This window comes from Camelus ferus, chromosome 12, assembly GCF_009834535.1.
Source record: "Camelus ferus isolate YT-003-E chromosome 12, BCGSAC_Cfer_1.0, whole genome shotgun sequence".
Lineage (NCBI taxonomy): Eukaryota > Metazoa > Chordata > Mammalia > Artiodactyla > Camelidae > Camelus > Camelus ferus.
This window is the reverse complement of record NC_045707.1, coordinates 6,764,283-6,778,274: the sequence shown is the minus strand read 5'-3', so window position 1 is coordinate 6,778,274 and position 13,992 is coordinate 6,764,283. Positions and strand designations below refer to the sequence as shown.

Sequence of the window (13,992 nt, the reverse complement as noted above, 5' to 3'; positions counted from 1 at the left end):
AAAGCACCAGTCAAGAGGTACAAGCATTGATTGCTACACGGTCTGGATGGAGTGGTGTACTCGGGCTCCAGCAGTGAGGAGTGTGGTTGGAAAGGAGAATTGCCGGTGCTCTCGGCAGACCTGTTACCACCTGGCCTGTGACCCTGATCTTTCTGTATTGCAGTTGTCTCCTTTTCCAGAGTGTAAGCCTTTTCAAAAGGGCAGAATAGTCTTGGTCATCCCTGTGTTCTCGAGCCTGGTAAAGAGCCCAGCACATAGTATATGGTTAAAAAAAAAAAATTGAACAATTGAATATTTACTGTTTATGGAAATTATAGACTAGATAGCCTGCTGTTTCCTCAAACTCAAAAGAGTCTACAAATCCTAATCTCATCTCTCTCCCCTCCCTTTTTCATTCTGCCTTCAGCTACCAGGACTTACCCCAGCACTGTGTGCGTGCCTCCCATCCCATAATCATTTCTGTCCACCTGTCGGGGATGACTCTTTTTGACCCTCCCAGCACACCTGGTGTCTAGCATGTCACACTCTCTCAGCTCCGGGACCCCACCTGCCTTTCCTCCTTCCTCACTAGCTGTTCCTTCCCTTAACTCTCCTTTTCTAACTTCTTTTCCTCTTTCCCAGTTTCTGAATGTCAGAGTGATTCAGGGATCAATCCTGCACACAATCCCTAGACTAGTGGCTTTAAACCTTTTTTGACCAAAGCACTTGCCAGCCTGGTGTACGCACACTACGTTCACTTGTGCACATAGACACTTGTGCCTGAAACAAAAGTTTCACAAGAAAGTTCTCATAATTTCACCTTACTCTGAGCCATGGACTCTGTTATTTCCCATTCTGTTCTTTTTTAAAGTGCTGTTCATGACCCAGTAAGTTGATTTCACAACCTGCAGTTTGAAGAACTGCTCTCAGTGATCTCATTCACTCCTTTGACTCTAAATACTATCTCTGTGCTGATGACTTTCCCGTTTATATCTCCATCCCCACCTTTCCCCTGAGATCCCGACGTGCCAGCTGTCTACCTGACATCTCCACTTGGACATCCACTAGGAATCTCAAAGTTAACATGTCCAGCAAAGCCTCTTGATTCCCTTCAGCCTGTCCCCCTCTCTGCCTCATTGCTCTCCATGAATGATGCCGTGTTCACAGTTGCTCAGTAAGGGACAATTCTGGGATACAGGCTCCCAAGCCCATGTTCTGGTCCTGGCGCTGCCACCTGATGAGCTTTGAGACCTTGGGTAGTTACTGAACCTTGCTCTGCCTCATTGGCTTCATTTGAGAAAGGTGGGGTTTTCAGCTGTACATTTCTCCTGGGACTGTTGTGAAGACTGAATGGATTTTACCTGCAAAGGACAAAGAGCACATGGCTGCTGTTGTCTGTCATCGTTGTTGTGTCCCTCACATCCTCTTCTGATCCATTAGCAATTTCCGTTGGCTCTGACTTCAAAATGTGTCCTTTCTTTGACCACATATCACCACCTCCATCAACACCACATTCATCTCTGCATCCATAATCCCTTACCCAGATGACCAAAATAGCTTCTTAACTCCCTGCTTCTGCCCCGACCCCTCCCAGAGACTGTTTTCCACAGAACAGCCAGAGTGGCCATTTGAGAATTGAAACTAGAGAATGTTGCTCTCTAGCTCAAACCCTCCAAAGCCTTCTAATAAAATCCAGCATTCTTATGTGGCTTAACAGGCGCTTCATCTGTACTTCTCAGACTGTCGTGTGCATGCGACTCACTGGTAAGCTGTTAACTGTAGGTCCACAAGGCCTGAGACTGCACCTCCACCAGGAACCCAGATGGCAGTGCCGCTGGTCTGCGGACCCCGAGATAGGGAGGCCTGGGGCTCAGGGGCCCCTTTCTCTGGCTGTGCCTCCCTCTGCTCTCCCTGCTTTTGGCTTTTGCCATGTCGGCCACTTTGTTAATCCTCTCACCAAGCTCTTTCCTGCCTCTAGCCTTTGTGCTCACCTTTCCACAGGTCTTTGCACAGCCTATTCCCTCATCTCCTTCCAGCCACATGTCACCTCCTCAAGGAAGCTCGCCTTCCTGTTTAAACCACCCTGTTTAAATCCCAACCTTTCCCTACACCCGTTTCTCTGTCCCTGTAGCCTTCCTTACTTCTCCTGAGCATTTCCTAGTTCCTGGTATTTATCTATTTGTAATTATCTCTATCTGCTGTTTTCATGGAAAGTTGGGACTTTGTGAGTCTTCATTATAGCTGTATCCACAGAACCTAGAATAAGTGCTGGAATGTAATATTTGCTCAAATGTGTGTTAAATGATGAATATATACATGTATAAATGTTTCCGCATAGACATGGGCCCCTTGAAGGGAAGGGTCTTCCTTACTCCTCCTTTTTGCTTTTTAGGTGTTCAGCCTGAGTCCTCACTCTGGTCCTCTCCTGCCCCTCCTCTCCCTCATAGCGTCAGTACTGAGCGATTGTTAGCTATTGTTTGCCAGACTGTTCTGCTAGGGGCTTTCTGTAACCTTATTTGTCTTATAACCAAATTTGTCTTAAAATCTTTTATGTAAGTAACACATGACTATAGTCTTACTTAAAAAAAAAAGACAAGTGAAAAAGTCATCCCTCCCCTAGTTAATGTTTTGTTATATATCCTTTCCAGCCATTTTCCGAACTTACTTATTATTTTGAAATTTATCAGTAATAAAAGAGAAAACGGGGCTTTCCTCCAGTGTCAGGAGAAGTCTTGGCGGAGTCATGCACTGTGTCATTCACCTTATCAAGGGTAAACTGCAGGGCATTTCTGTTCTACAGTTGAGAAAAAGAAGTGAGTAATTTGCTCAAGATCTCACTAGCAGTAAGCTGCACAGCTCAACTCAAGAATCTGTGTCTGGGTTCAGAATCCACACGTGCTCTTTCTGCTGCTTCCTGCTGCCAGGAGCTGTGGGGAGAAAAACATGTGCTTGACTCACAGGAAGGAGGCTCCCAAAGAAGGGCCATTTGAGGGTCTTCTCAGAGGAGTCTGAGGTGATCAGATGGTGCAAGTGGGCAGGGAGCTAACGTTCCAGACATGCAATAGCTTGGGCAAAGACTTGGAGGTCTGAAGCACATTTGGGGAGTGGGGAGAAGTTCGGTGTCACTGGAGTGGGATTGAAGTGAGATCATGAGAGGTGGAGCTGAAAATTCTGTTGGTGTCGGAAGCTGAAGAATCTTGAATTCCGTACTATGAACTCTGGTACTTTTTCAGACTGGTTAAGTAGGGAACCAGAATTTTGTTTATTTGTAAAATATGTCAAACATACAGGAAAGCACAGAGACTAATGACACCTATGTACTCATCATCCAGATTTAACGGACATCACTGTTGGATCCTCCTAAGTGCCTCCCTCTCTCCACTTAGATCCGTGTTCCCATACACCATGCCTTTTTCTTGTATATTGTTTCTAAAATTTATCTGTGTTCATGCATACAGTGCTAGAGAGCTAATTTGGAGTTCTTCCATTGTTGATTCATCTAATATAGTAAAAGAAGTAAAAGCTTGGTCCTGTACAATCAGCAAGTACCCCTTTAGGCTGGTTTGACTGAAGCCAGCTGCATTTGGCTGAAAGTACCAGGTTTTCTGACACAGTTTACAGGCTTACACCTTGTACTTTGCCTGCCCCTTGGAAAAGCAGCCATTTCTCCAAGAAGCTCGAGTTCCGTTTAGTAAGGAATGGCATTTGTGAACTCAAAACTGAGTGTCACCTTGGTTTCCTAGGATTATCAGTGTTTTCTTCCAAAACTACTGTGCCTCTGTGTGTGAGAGAGAGAGAGAGAGAGAGAGAGATGTTTAGCTTATTATTATGGATATCACGAGATGAGGTCTAACACAGTTTTTCTCTTGGAAAAATACCAGAAAGGTAGCATGTTATCTCAATACCCTTTAATTTATTTTAATTATAATTTAGGGAAAGTTATGATACATAGTATGACAAATATCTTCTGACTTTTCATAGTTTCCTAAGTTTTCTTGCATTGGGAAACTATGAAAAGTTCTTCACACATTTTCTTTAATTGAATTTTAGAATTCATTTATCAAAGCCTCCCATAGAGAGTGGAGAGTCTATGGTTGAGGAGGTGAGGGTGAGGAGATATGAAGGATGAGGCTGCAGAACTTGGGAGATTAGTTTATATTGAGCAAAATAAATATATTGATTAAGCAAGTATGTAAGTACATATTGAGGATAACGGGAAGCAGGTTTCTCAACTGTCTGAGGAGGAGATTACAAACATGGAAAGATGGAAAGTTGGAAAGAGCCCTGAGGGTGTTGGTTTGGAATTGGAGGTATCAGGATGGACTCGTGGTTCTTTAACATATATATAGCTGTAGGTTTAGAAGTCGTTATAGGTGTGGGTGTTCATGTATGTGCATAGTATTTTCTAGCTAGAAGCAATGACATTCCAGTGGCAGTGAACAATCCTAGCACCCAGATCTTTATTTCTAAATATGATCCTCCTCTAAAATGAGTTAGGTGTCCTTGGAGAAATGGCTGGTTCCAGGGGCAGCAGCAGGGAAAGTACAAGATGAACCTGAAACATCTTGCGCCAGGAAGTAAGGGAATGCTCAAGGAATGGAACATGTCCGAAAGGTACGGGAGCCAGTTTGAAGAGGTTTCCGCTGATCAAGTGTGCAACAATTTGAGAATCAAATACATTAATGGATAAGTGGGTGAGGAGGGAAAGCTCTGCCTGCTAAGATAGAGGTTCACCATGTGGCAGCCATCATGGAGGTGGTTGATTCAAACGGGGATATTGGCATAATCTCGGAATTTGCTCCGCATCATGCTTAGTGGTTACAAAGGGTAAAGTTGTAACTTACAGTGGAGAAACCTGGAGGAGCTGGGCTTGACCAAGTGAATGTGGTTAACGTCCCCAGTGGAGGGACGGCTTGCCATCCATCTCTGACATGGTGCATTGGGAAGAGCAGAACATCATATCTCTGGTATTGCTGCCACAAAAGTTGGACCTGAGTCTGGACATGCAGGTTGAGGACCATCCTACAGAATGAAAGGGCTGTGCTCTGTTAAGTACACAAAAATCAGAATAACACTGGGGAACTGTTGACAAGACACTGGTGAGACGTGACAGATTGTGTTCCTGGATGGAATCCTGAACCAGAAAGGAAAAAGAGACATTATGGGACAGTTTACAGAATTTGCATGGAGTCTGTGGATTGGATTCCTGGTATAGTGTGAATGTTGATTTCCTGATACGGAGGGTTGTATGCTGGTTATGTAGAAGAATCTTCTTGTTTTTGGAAATATTCACTGGACTATTTAGGGATAATGGGGCTTCATGTCTTCAGCCTGCTTTCAAAGAGGTCAGGAAAAAGCCAATGGGTATTTATATAACGTATATATAGTCATCCCTTGGTATCTGCAGGGTAGTGGTTCCAGGACCCCCTCGGACACTAAAATCCTTGAGTGCTCAGGTTTTTTATATAAAATGGTGTTATATATGCACATCATCCCATACATCATCTCCAGATTACTTACAGTACCTAGTATAATGTAAATGCTGTGTAAATAATTTTAAGTGCAACATAAGTACTGTATAAATAGTTGCTGTACACATGGCAAATTCAGGCTTTGCTTTTTGTAACTTGTTCCCCCCGAATATATTTGATCTGCTGTTGGTTGAATCTGTGGGTGCAGAGCCCCTGGATTGGGAGGGTGGCTGTACAAGTAATGCATATATAGGTAATAGAGCTAATGATATAAAACATTGTCAGTTGGGGAGTCTTGTTGAAGGGGGTGTTAGCACTATTATTCTTGTGCTTTTATGTACATTTGAAATTATTTAAAAATAAATTAAGACCTTATTGAGATTTTGACTGGAACATTATTTTATAAACTTATCTGTGGTGACTTGACCTCTTTATGATACGGGTCTTTTCATCTAGATACATTATGTGTTTCTCTGCCTGGTTTGTTTTGTTTTTGAGCTCTTTGGGATCCTTTAGTAAAGTTTATTTCATCAGATAGCTTTTGCCCACTTCTACTTTGGATTAGTTCCCTGGTCTCTTTAATTTTGTTGCCATTATAAAATGAAACACAGTTTTGCCTGTAAGTGGCAACACTGCTTGCTTTCTGTGATCCTTTTTGTCTGTAAAGATTCAGAAATTATGTACCCATACAACCTTTCGGTGAAAAAAACCCCAAAACTAATAGCTCAAAAGCTTTCAGGCTTAACAGTTGGAAAAAACCCACAGGGAGCCCCAGCTAGCCCCAGAGATACCTCTGGCCCTACACCATTCTCCTGCCCCTTTTCCAAGAACTGTTGGCCATTCTGCCCACAGATGTGATCATCTAAATTGATCTTGTGACTATGAGACAGGTAGCCATCCAGTGGGAATGGGGTCGAGGCCCCTTCAGCCTGTGCAGGAGCAGATTTATGGCATTTCCGTGTAGTTACAAGAGCATGCAGTGATAGGATGCTTCAGTCTCTTAGCTGTTTGAGATTGTATCTAAAAATAGGACTCTACTGTGGGGTAGAATTCTGCTATTTTTAGGCCTAATCCTGAAAAATAGCTCAGAGCTGGTGTTTTCTGTGTGCACACTCACTTGGGCACCACAGTGCACGTGTGGTGGTGCCAGGTTTCTTGGAGGGGTCTGGCAGGTGACTGTCCCTCCCACCTGCCTCTGGACTTGTGGGGTCTCCTCTGCCTTCCTTTCCCCGCCTTGGTCAGGGAAATGTTTTGCTGTCAGTAGAGCAAAGATGTTTTTGAGACAGTGTGAGAGGTATATTTTAAAAATAAGTTTAATGAAATTGTAAAGTGATTGTTTTCTACACAAGTATAAATGTCAGTAGAAGTGAAAAGGAAGACAAGTACATCCACGATCCCAACACCCTGAATAGTTGAAAGGTTTTCATTTTTCTGTACTGTTCTCTTTTACCCTGGACTGAATGATTTCCAGATAGATGTAACCATAGCACAAGTATGGTAACTTTTCTTTATCTTATTATATAAAATAAGCACTTCCTATGATGCTAGAGTCTTCACAGTTGTTTTCAGTGAATATGTGCTATGAATATACCATAATGTGCTTACTCATTTTCAAATGATAACAAATTAGGTTCTTGTCTGTCTTTTCTTACAACTATCACTGGAACCAGTATGTTGGTACCTTGGGTTTTGTGTGGTTTTGAGATTTCCCTAGGATAATCTAGTAAATAGAGTTACTGGGTCAAAAGATATTGGTATTTTTATTACCAAATTGCTTTTCCAAAGAGTTGTAATAACTTAACGCTGCTTTTATTATTATTTGTACCAACTTTATCCCAAACTCACCAGATGTCATATCATCTCTTAAATTTTTTTTTGGAAAATTTTATAGCTATATATCTGTGCCTCCACTTTTTGCCAGCATGTGTTTGATTGTAGTTAAAGATGGATATTTTCTGCTTATGTGGCTAATATATAATACAGATTTTGACCCTCAGAGTGAACTTTTTAGATCTATAGCATTCTACTGGGTTTTTTTCCTCTAGGTGACTGATTTGCAAATTTTGACTGAGTTGGTTCCTTAAACTGCTTTCTGGGCTCCCAAGCCAGGGAGCAATCCAGCAACATCAGTACATCACCTTATTCTAAAGGCCTAATTATACTGAGACACCTGTCAGTCACTGAGCAAAACCTAGGCTCTGCTCATTCACAAACAGGATATAGAATTTAAAATACCAAATCAAGTCCTTGAGCAAATCTTTTTGCCTGATCTACTTAGGAAGATTCCACATTTGCACATACATAAAGCAGGTAACATAGACATATCCAAGTGTAGGCAGTCAATTCTAGAAGATTTCAAGCTTCTCTTCTAAAATGCTTCCCAGCCTGTGAAAGTCTTGCTTACTAATTCATGGAAGGCTTCCGCCAGTACAGACTGGGTTCTGGTTTGGGCATTCCATATCCCACCTGTCTGTTTACTATGAATGTTTTCCTTGTTTAACTTCTGAGCCTTACTTTACAAAAAGGAGCACTAATACTTATGAGGGCATGTGAGGATTAAATACATTAATATTTACCTAAAGTGCCTGATACAGTGTATTAGACATGCAGGAAGTAGGCAACATCTACAATTACTGTAGATCTGATGCAAGTGTTAAGAGTTTTTTAAAACCTAGATTTAAATGCTTCTTACTCAATTTGTGGTATAATGAAAGAAGGGAACGTGGGGTTTAGAGCCAAAAGAATTTTTTTGTTAATAGGCTATCAGCCCCAATTTACCCTGCAAGAGTGACTTTTGGCAAATTACATAATTTATCAGGGTTTTTTTTTCCTTATCCATAAATTGAAATACATGTAAAATCACCCAGTGCCTGACACATAGAATAAATGGTAATTATTATTATATCAACAGCACATACCTTTAGATAGTGGTTAAAGGTAAATGCACTTTACTAAGTTGTTTTTATTAACAGAGAAAAGCCAACAAATAATCTGCTTTAAGAAGACTTATGGAAAAGGTCACATTTCAGGAGCTCTTAGTAGCAGGTATGAGAGGGTGGAGAGGAGCAGAAATTGGGTTGGGAAGATGCCAGAGAGCTTCAAACCATGTGGGAGGCTATGCTGTCAAAATGGCAGGTGAAGAAGAGCTGTTTCAGGTGATTGGTTCTGGGAAAGAGAACTTCTGGAAATGTTGTTCTAGTCCAAGAAAGATGAAAATGGCAGTGACAGGGCTGGAGAGGTAAAGGGCAAATACAGAAAGTTGGAGAAGTTGCAGGATTGGGTACATCTTAAATACAAAGTTAAGGAAGAGATGAGTTTGGGGTTATTATGAAACTTCTTGCTGAGGGTATCCAAGAGATGATCGTGGTTCTCCTTGGGGTCAGATGGGGAGTTTGGTCAGTTGAAAACATTTTTGTCATTGAGAATGAGTTGGTTTCTGCCTAAAAACATATTTTGTCATCTTTATTGAAATTAATCCAGCCACAAGTGATACTGCCTAGAGTCTTGCAAAAGTGACTGTTCCGTCTCCCCAGTACCACCAAAAGAGGGCTGGAGGCCTTGTCTTCTGTCCCTGTGTGGTCATTAAAACCATTAAAGTGTGGTTAGTAAGTCCTGCAAACCCACCCACTCCATCACTGGTGGTCAGAGTCCCAACCAATTTTGAACCCTGGGCATTTCTTACTTTCTTGCAGCTTTGCTATGCATTTTGTCTGACATTTCTAGGTATTTTGTTGTGGGAGGATTTAGTCCCTCTGGTATATTGTACAAAATAGAGGTCTCTCACATCCCAAGTGACAATATTCTACTCTGAAATCCTAGGAATGAGAAAAGAATGGTATTAGTCAGGGTCCTGGTAGGAAACAGATGGCACTCTCAGACTGGGTAATTTAAGGAGCGTTTGTTTCATTCAGGCAAAGGGAAGCTTTCTGTTCCAGCTATGAAGAGTTTTGATGGAGGAGTTAAGGATTTACCCAACTGTTGGAAGAACTGGGATTGGGAAGGTCAGGGAAGCTGCTGCCAATCATCTCACCACAGTGAGTGATTTTCTCATGAAGTCCTGGGGAAGCCACCGTGAATCTGTGTCTGCTGCTACCTCTGGGAGCATTAACCTCCCTTTTTCTTCCATTTTTCAAATCTCTCTTGTGCTTCTCTGCAAACTCTAATCCAGACTATGCTGGAAAGTGGGTTCTGGAAAGGTAGTGCCCAGCTTCCAATCTGCAGAGGAGAACTTAGAAAGAGGGTAATCACAGTGCTGCTGAGTTGTCCACAGTGCAGAACGGGGACTGTTAACAAAGAGTGAGCAGAGTTTGGGGACAGAGTGGAGAGAGTGGCGTCTCCTAGGCTAGCAGTAGCAGGAGTTTGTTACTACCCCCGAGCCTGGAACGCAAGAGGAGGAAGCCATTCTTAAGAGCCTGTAGAAGGTGGCTGGTTAGGTTGCCAACCGGAGCCTGACCATTGGTGGACCATCTCAGTGACTGCAGGGTGGGAGCCAGGAGAGTAAATTCTTCCTTCTTAGCCTCCTCCTGCCTCTGCCAGCCAACTGGGCCAGAAGCCAGAGGGGCAGTGGCACCTCTTTGACAGTCCGTGTGGCGCCCTCTCCCAGGGTGTAGAGAGTATGGTGGAGATGGGTGAGGAGTAAGGTTGGAGGGCAAGCAGAATAATCCATCAAGGGCCATAACTAGAAGCATACATGTTGTTAATATTATGTGGGTTGAAGCATTTTTTTCAAGGCAAGGAAGGAGAATAAGCAGAAAATACAAATTTAAACCTGAAATGAAAGAGGAAGCAGGTGCTTGAAAAGATCTCTCAAGGAAACTGTCTTGAAGACAGTTTGGAGCTTTGTGGAGAAGGCAGTGGATTGGGGAGTGGGATGATGTTGGACATAAGAAGGAAGGAATAAGGACAAAGAAAGCTTACGTTGGCTTTCTATGAGAGGCAGGTTCTTGGCCCTGGGATAGGATGGAGAGCGCGGCTGCAGGCGGGAAAAAGTGGTTGTCGTGAGGTCGGTGTGTGGAGTCTGGACCGTAGAATATAAAGGTATTAAGTTCTGGACCTTGTCGTTGTGCCTCCACTGCCCTTCTGAAGCCACCAAGAAGGCTAGGAAAATGGGAGAAAACCAGGGAAGGGAGCATTGGAGAGGGATGTTCATTGGTAAACCTCTTTTTCGGAGTATGTATACAAATTCCTTATGGCTGACTGACTTCTTTTGGAGTGTCAGATTTTCTTTACTATATCTGTACTTATGCAAACAAGGAAATTCAGGCACTTGTCATTATTAATCACAATTCTTTAAAACTGATTACACTGATGCCTTGGTTTTTTTGAATGATGGGATAATATTAGAATGATTCCTATTAGTAGCTTATTTTGTACACTAATGCTAACATTAAAATACTCTGGGTTTGCATTTTCAATAGCTGGTATACTTGGTTTTCCTAATTGCTTTACCTGAGACTCCTAAAAGAGAAGAACTTGCTCCCACTTGCTGGTGAGCAGATACTTCATGTGTACTAAGAGTATTTAACCTCACTAGTACCCTGCCAAAGGCGTCTGGCTGTGAATTTTTTGCCGTCTAGTCCATAAACCAGAACTGTAACAGCAGGGAGGAGGGCATCACTTGGGACAGGAAGTCTCCAGAGCAGGGCTGAGGACAGACCTCTGAAGGAATTGAACCTAAATCCGTCTGCCTCTCTGGAGATGGGATTCTCTCAGGAACCAGGTAGCCTGAGGCCAAAAGTGCTGATGTTAAAGGGTTCTTTAGTTCTTGGCAGCTCCTGTTTAGGAAAATCTTGGAGCAAGTGGCAACATTGTACACTTGGATTTTTCAGAAGCCTGATTTTATTTACAGAAGCAAAATTTCTTAAGGAAGTCTTTCATTAAACTGCCAGGATTAGTCTTTGTTCAGTTTAACCATTGGCCGCCTTTTATGGTGTAGAGAAAGCCCTTGGTACTGAGAGCGAGGGTAGAAGCAAATCACAAACGGAAAATGCCCGTGTGGACAGAATCATTCTCCACAGTCTTTGTTACTGAGGTAGTTGCCAACTTACCCTAAGTGGCTTAGTGGGCAGGTCCTGGCGGGTGGTCCTTGTGAGAGGGAAGCAGAGAAGGCGCCTACTTCAAAGTATTGTTGGAGGGGCCACCCACTTTCAAGGCTGACCTCTGACAGGACAAGTGGCAGCTGTCACTGACCGCATCTTAGATCCTCTGGGTGGTGTAGTGTAAAAAGCACGGCCTGAAGGGGCAGGCCCTCAGCCCCACAGAGCCTTGTGACTCTGCTCCAGTTTCCATCTCTGGAAGATGAGGATACTGGTGTTGTGAGGACACAGTGAGTTAGTGGGTGTAAAGTACTGGGATCGGAGCAAGCGTTACAGTAACCGAGGCAGTGCCGTTACCCACTGCCCCGCAGATTCACTGCAACGCAGAAGGTAGCCGTCTGTGCAGAGGTGTTTTGAAGGGATGAGAAGCGGTTTCGTTTAGATTCTGAGATTATTTGTGCTTGAATGTTTAAAGGTGACTTTGGGTCATGTAATTATATAATCAAACTTAATTTCAAAGTAGTAGACTCTTGTCTAGCTGTTTTAGACTTCAGATATTTCAGGAAGAAGTAGATCAAGCTTTCAGAGTTTGGCGCTACTGACCATCTTCAGCTGTGATCCATGTTAACTTTCTGAAGTCTCCTCACAGCTCTCATGTGGACTTAAATTGGGTTTTTTGCCCCGGAACTGGAGAATTTTATAGGCAGAGTCTTGGGCATCATCTAGCTTTGCTTTCAGATCAGTCCTAGTCCGTTTTCTCTTCTTGCACTTCCCTCATCTCACCACCACACCACCACTTCTGAGTATGGAAGGTCTAGCCTGGTTCTCTGCAGCCTAGTTCTTGTGCATCTCATGCTTTACAGAGTGCTTGCTGTGTGCTCCTTCCTTTGTTAATGACATTAGGGTTACAGCAAGGCACAAGGAAGTTTACTTTCTTGTGGGCAAGGGGGAAGGACAGTACCTAAGTAGCATATCTTTGCCTGTTGGGAATAAATACTGGGGAGGAGATAAAGCAGGGAAGGGAGAGCGGGAAAGCCAGGGCGAGGGTGTAGATTTAGCTGTTTTTTAATAGGATGGCCAGGGGAAGGCCTTAATGATCAAGTGACATTTGCCCAGAGACTGGAAGGAAGTAAAGGGGCCAGCCAAGTGGCTATGGAGGAGGAGCATCACTGGCAAGAGCAAAGTTCCTGTGTAGAAATGCTGGTGGCCCATCCCAGAAGCAAAGAGACAACCGGACTAGAGCAGAGAGTGGTAGAGAAGGTCGGGGAGGTTATGAGTTGGGATGAGATGGGGAGCCACTGCAGGGCTTGGAGATAAGGAATCCTTTAAAAGGATCACTGACTTTCCTGCCCGCAACTCCTTTCTCAGCTTCCTCTGAGAGGGAATTAGGAAACTAGTTTCATAAGCCATTGTGGGAAAACTTTGTCATAACTTACCCTAGCCCATGTGTGTTTCATAACTTCTTTTTTGAAAGAATTACTTCAAAGTCATTTGGAGCAGTTTGGCCTTGCCTTTTTCATCTCTGACTCTGAGATGGGCTGAGGCAAAAGGCAACATAAAATCAGCTCTCGATTAATTGTTTGAGAGGAGCATTGCATTACACGCCAATTACATTAGCAAAAGTGTTGCAAGGTGTTGACCTAATCAGATGACTTTGGGAAAAGTCTGGGTCCTAGGCTTCATGAATCATTATTTTCCTCTATCTTTTGCTGTCCCCCTATGTGATGATTTCAGTTCCCTCTTTCATAGGCCAATTCAGTAATAACTTTGTAAATACTAGATTGGCAAGTCAAAAACTCTAATGAGGGTTAGAGGTGCTAAAACTCCTTGCAAACCTCTAGAAAGGATCTAGAAGAATAGTCACTGCTACTCTGGCTTATGCTGCCTAGCCCTTTGTACCTGGGAATGAGGATGCGGGGTTGCAGGGGGCCTTGCACATCATTATGTGTTAAGAGGTTAACCACTCAGATTGTGTGGCTGACTGCAGCAGTAAGGAGTCCATGCAGTGATAAAGAGTTGAGTTCCCGGGATCACCCATCGTCACAGGTATCTGTAGTACAGTAAACCTGTAGTACCATGCATTTGGGGATAAGGGGCTGACTTCTGTTCTCAGAGTCGGGGAGGGGTAGGCCAGTGGTGTGACTGCTTATCACTATGTGAGACTCTCAGTTCAATGATCAGTCCAATACAATAATACATGAAAGCAAATAAATGGAAGTGTTTTTTTTCTCGCCCCTCCCTCGCCATAACTGGAAGACTTATTTTGAAATTGCTGTTTTTTTATTGATAGTAATAATACAGCTCCACACTTTAACCCAGTTGAATTTTGAGGCTCATTTATCTAATGTGATGTTTTTATCGTATTGAATTTGTGTTTACACGGAGTGTTTCTTTTCATACTACCATAGACTCCTAACTCACTCTTTAGGCCATTTCTCTGCTTATTTACTTCTTCAGAAATGGATTAAAGGAGATGAAATTCAAACTAGTCAGATTCACCTGGGCAT

At 43.1% G+C, this 13,992-nt stretch overlaps 1 protein-coding gene across 1 annotated transcript in view; it reads left to right on the top strand.

Annotated features, from left to right (window-relative positions):
* TCF20 (transcription factor 20) overlaps positions 1-13,992 on the top strand; it is an 86,202-nt gene that overhangs the window by 23,315 nt on the left and 48,895 nt on the right. The window lies entirely within an intron of this gene.